This window comes from Solanum stenotomum, chromosome 1 (genome assembly GCF_019186545.1).
Source record: "Solanum stenotomum isolate F172 chromosome 1, ASM1918654v1, whole genome shotgun sequence".
NCBI classification, from domain to species: domain Eukaryota; kingdom Viridiplantae; phylum Streptophyta; class Magnoliopsida; order Solanales; family Solanaceae; genus Solanum; species Solanum stenotomum.
The window spans coordinates 21,145,280-21,151,543 of record NC_064282.1 but is presented as its reverse complement, the minus strand read 5'-3'; positions in this window follow the sequence as shown (position 1 = coordinate 21,151,543).

The window sequence follows — 6,264 nt, the reverse complement described above, 5'->3', positions numbered from 1 at the left end:
CTTCCTAACAAATTGATTAACGCTCCAATTACCCAATCCCCCATGGATGGATAAAACACACACTCGCGGATTCAGAAATTCTAACAAGGAAATTAAAAATACAAACCTGCAACCTAAAACAATTTTTGAGCCAACATCTTTGCCACTATGCTAAAAGAGCACAATATAATTTTACGATGAACTTGATTCAATTGAACTCTCTTCGAATCAGGTAGTTTCCCCCCTGCCTCAGATATTGTTCACAATGGACAGAGTACTGGCAATTGAATGCGTTGATAAAACACCAGATTATGACCGAAATATATATGTATAGTTAAAATATGGTCTTTCTTCGGACTGCAGATTTAAATTATGTGCAGAAAGAATAAAGGATCATATTGGAAGCTCAAAAGTTACGAAAAGGGTAGGCAAAATTTGACCAAGAAAATGTCAAAGCTGGTGCCTGGTGGCTTTTTGAGTTTTTCCTTCTTCTTTCCTCTTTTTTTTTTTTTTTAGCATAGAGTATAAATTTGGATTTAGGAATAATATCAACGCTTTCTGTTTCTAGAAGTTTAGACTTACGTAATAATTATTTCTAGAAGTTTAGACTTACGTAATAATTTTACCTTCCACACACCCTTTAAAGTCACACTTAGATTATTTTTTAACTTGTAAATATGTAATAACAATACCCTATAGCATGACAATTAATAACAAATTGTGGATAAAGTTGTATGGAGAGAATATTTAGAGTAGGTAAATAATTGATGAGGTAAGAATAATCGATTATAGCAATCTGATAATAAGGAATCACTAACATTTTCGAGACATGACCAATATATGTAACTCAGTTTGGGATGGTTTTGAATTTGATATTATTGGATAAATGTAAAGTTTGTCAAACTCCGGAGACACAAGATCAGAGGTGGAGTTAGGTGGGGTTTCGTGGGTTCGGACAAACCCACTAACTTTTCTGTAGACTTTGTATTTGTATTAGAAAATTAAATAAAGGGAAAAAGGACAAATATATCCCCGAACTATCGTAAATGGTATGCAAATACCCTCTGTCATACTTTTGGGACATTGGTACCCATGTTGTCCAAAAACTAGAGCATATATACCCTTTATACTAACGGACATACACGTGTCATAATCCTATCCGTCGATCTGACATTTATTAAATATCAAATCGACGGATAAAATTGTGTCACATGCCCCCATTTAGTCTTCCGTTAGAGTGAAGGGCATATATGCTCTAGTTTTTGGACGGCAGGGGCACCAATGTCCCAAAAGTATGATGGAGGATATTTGCATACTATTTACGATAGTTCAGGGGTATATTTGTCATTTTTCCCTTAAATAAGTATATATGTATATTAACATGTGAATCCTCCAACAATTGATTGACAAATTAGTAGTAAGGAAGGTGCGATGAAAATGTCTTTTACACTAGTGATGTGGGTTCAAACCCCACTATCAATCTTTTATGCTAAAATTTAGAATCCAAACTTCTAATGTTAGCTCTGCCTCTGCTCACAAGATCAAAATTTGAATACAAAAACACGACCAAACAAGATAAGGATGAAATAGACTTATCAATTTGCGTGAGGATATCACGATTCTCATTATTGATGCACAATTATAGTGTTCATATATAAGTGGAGGACTTGAGACTTGAGAGTGAGGGATTCCATGGACATCTATTTTTAGGGCCCGTTTGACCATGCGATATGGTATCATGATATGGAATCATGATATGGAATCATGAAATGGAATCATGAGATGAAATTGAAGGTTTGTTTGGACATGCGATATGGAATTTTTGTGTTGTATATTTTCTCATAAACATAAAAATCTCATAAGTTGTAAAACTATTAAAATAGCCCCAATTGTTTATTCAATCTTATCAAATAAACAAAAAATTATAACATCGCATAATAAATTATTACAAAGTTATTTGTTCTCCACTTAAGTAATTGTTTCATCTAACTTTAATTTAATAAAAAAAAATGAACATAAATTGTATTGTACTAGTCTTTAATATAATCCTCCCACATAGAACGGACAATTTCCTCACGTTGAACTTGCGTAGTCCTTTGTATGGAGATAAAATTCCTTTTGTGTTTCGGAAACCAGCATCAACAACATAATATTTATCTACCAAAAAATATTTTATAAAGAATTACTAAAAGCATATATGACATAAATGAGACAGCTTTGTGTAAATAAATAATATTTATTCTAAGGATGTAATTTAAAGTTACCATGTGGCGGAAATGGAAATTGTAACGTTGGTTCAACAAATGCATTCTCAAGTACTTTACTATCATGTGCAGTACCTTCCCAACCAGCAGCAACAAAGGTAAATCGCATATCAAAATCACAAGCACATAAGACATTTTGTGATGTTCTTCCTTTGCGATTACGATATGCTTGTTGCACCGCTTTAGGAACGTTCCCTTCTATATATGTTCCATCAATCGCACCGATACAATCCTACCAAATAAAAAATACATCAATATTAGTTTAGTGAACATAAAATAAATTGGAAGCATTATAGAATGCACTTCATAAAAATAATATTTGTAAGAGTAATAAAATTAGTGCTTCCAAGACAATGCAAAGTCATAAAATAAATATTATCTCTTTAAACAAAGTTGATAGGAAACATGTAACTAAATACTAATAACTTACACATAAAATATAAATGTTCACTTATTAAGGCAATAAAATAAATTTATTAATGTGATTGAAATTTTACCTTAAACCAAGGCCAAAATCGAGTATTATGTCGAATTTTGGAATGTACACCAGTCATATTTTTTGGTTGTATAAATGTTGGTGCCATCTTGCTAATTGCCTCAGCAACTATTTTAGCATGCCGGTTAATTGTTTCAAGTGAATGTTGAAAAGTTTCACAATCGTGAGGTGTGAGTTAAAGTGACTATATGTTGGTGAGAATAATAAATTTTATGTCGGTGAGAATAATAAATTTTAAAAAGTAATGATGTGATTATAAATTTTATTTCCATATGAAACAAATAGTTAGTAGATATAAATGTGGGGTTGTTTTAACAAAATATAAACTCATGGATCAATTATTGTATTAAAATATCTCAAATCATGATATGGAATCACATGGTGATTCCATATCATGGTTTTTGGAGAATATGGTATCACCTCTCATGATATGGAATCATGAGATGGAATCAGCGTAAAATCGCATGTCCAAACGTTGATTCCATCTCACGATACCATATTGTGATATGGTATTGCATGGCCAAACGCCTACTTAGTATAATGGATAGGTATTGTTTGGAGGGAGTAATTAATTGCAATTAAATTAATGTTGTTATAGACTTTAGAGATATTTAATAAGAGAGGTAGTTGCCTCTAGAAAACATATTTAGCAGCAGTAAAATTATTGTCGTTAACAAATTACCGTTAAAAATTATTTTTGATATAGTGACATGTTATGACTTATGAGCTCCACACAAATTATGTATATATATTGTACTGACAAGAGGGAGTTGCTCGGATGGTAAGCACCCTCACTTCCAACCCGAAGTTGCGAGTTCAAGTCACCAAGGGAGCAAAAAGGCGTGGGAGCTCCTAGGGAGAGTAAAAACCAAGGGAACAAAAAGGCGTGGGAGCTCCTAGGGAGGGTAAAAAAAAAAGAATACATATACTGTACTATAAAATTATAGTGCGAGTTTGCATAATATTATCTAAGTTAAGCTAACTAATTCTCCGTGGAATGAATTGGTGGTGAAGTAATTCCTGTTTTGCGCATCAAATTAGTAGTGTTTTAATTAAATATTGAATTCTAGTATTTACAAGGAATAATTTGACCATTTGTACTTGTCAATATTGAATTCAATCATTTAAAATATTTATGAAAAATTGAACTAGGTCTAGCAATGTCAAACAAACTAATTAGATTTTGCTATAAAATTTTGGCCCCAAAAAATAATATTTTTTTTCTTTGTAAAAAAATAATAATTTAGCGATAAAAAATATGCACGTTAACAATTTTTAACGATATTAGTTAATTACCATTAAATTCAATGTCATTGTAAGTTTTAGGAACATTTACAAAGAGTGTTAATAGCCTCTTAAAAAAATTTAGCAGTAATTAGTCTACTAGCGTTAATTAATTGCCGCTAAAGATTAATTTTTTATAGTGTCAAATAGCAAAAGATTCACACTATCCTCATCACATAATTATTTCAGTTTAACTAAAGGGAACAATCAGATGTGCTAGTATACATTATTAAACCCATAAAAAATATAATCCTCTATATGATTACTAAGATAACCTAGGTGAATATTGAAATAATTCTTTTTCACTCTGTTTGGATCATTGTTACCCATTGTTTCATAATGTACTGCAATGTATTGTACTATATTGTATTGTACTATATGGTAGATACAATGTTTGGCTAGACTGTATTGTTTGTGTTGTTTAATAACATTTTTATTGTTTGGTTTGATTGTATCGTACTGTATGGTAATTTATAAATTTACTAAAATATCCTTAATTATTCTAGGGTAGGAAGTTTAACTAGAATTAAATAATATAGGGTTAAGGGTAAAAAAATATTATGAAATATTATGTCATGATATAATTGGAAAAANTTTTATAGTGTCAAATAGCAAAAGATTCACACTATCCTCATCACATAATTATTTCAGTTTAACTAAAGGGAACAATCAGATGTGCTAGTATACATTATTAAACCCATAAAAAATATAATCCTCTATATGATTACTAAGATAACCTAGGTGAATATTGAAATAATTCTTTAACACTATTTGGATCATTGTTACCCATTGTTTCATAATGTATTGTAATGTATTGTACTATATTGTACTATACTATATGGTAGATACAATGTTTGGCTAGACTGTATTGTTTGTTGTTTAATAACATTTTTATTGTTTGGTTTGACTGTATCGTACTGTATTGTAATTTATAAATTTACTAAAATATCTTTAATTATTCTAAGGTAGGAGGTTTGACTAGAATTAAATAATATAGGGTAAAGGGTAAAAAAATATTATGAAATATTATGTCATGATATAATTGAAAAACGAAATTAAGTAACAATGAAAACACACCAAATCGGTTGTTCCACAGAATGGGGTTTCCATTGTTATGTAACAACGAAATTTAACAATACAATACAATACATTTTAAGTAACAATCAAAACAAATATTGTAGATATGATAACGATACAATACAATACAATGGGTAATAATAATCCAAACAAAGAGTAAAGGAAATGCAACTTTTTTCTAGTCCAAAGTAAGGGAAGTAATTATGGAAGTGATTAAGAAAAGAATAAAGCATTAAAAGGCATCTTTGGGAATTTAAGTATTTACTTTAGCCTTTTTTTTGGGCTTCAGTTGAGTGTGTGACATCTTTGGATCCTCACATGCTTCTCTTCATGCTCTACTAACAAGAATGGAATGCCTTAAAAGATCACAAGATCCAAGTAAGGCATTTTTATTTTATTCTCTCCTTTTTCCCTTTTTAAATTCTCTCTTCTCTTTTCTTTTTTTTAAAAAAAAAAATCTTTTTCTCTATGTTTTGCCGATTGTTGCAAGATTAACCTATATACACTGTCAGTCTCAAAAGAATTTCGTACTATCAATGCATTTTAAAATATTGAAGAGGGTTTGTCCAAGTTATAGATTTTACTTTTATCTTTTAAACGATCTGATAGTATCTTTTTGGGGATACCCATAGCTCTTGAGAGGAGCTCTTGCCTAAAAGCGGTTAAACTTACTCAAGTCGGGGTAATCATAGCAACTATAAAAAAAAATAATCAAGACTTAAAGCAAGAATATAAAACAAGAAAAGAATAATCATTGGATCTACATCTAGAATGTTCTCAATTTCTAGCTTAAAGTAACTAATAAAAGCTAAAAGAGAATGAAGTGTGGAACAAATTAACCAGCAAGAGTATATCTTAATTCAAAAGTGTATGTTTGACACCATTAGAAGAGTATCAGCATTCACTTTTTGCCAAGATTTCCTAGGTTGGTTTGAATAATATAAAGAATTTTTACACGATCAGTGTAATACAGTAGGCTTATATCAACAGTTACATGTTATTGTAGGTCACGTTAACGTGATGACGTACATAATATTGTCTGTACATATAAGTTAAACTGCTTCATGTTCAAGCATACATTAACAAATTCATTCTTCTTCTATATTTTTCTCATTTTCCTCTTCTTTTCTCTGCATATATCACATTGTACTGTTAGTTTGTTTT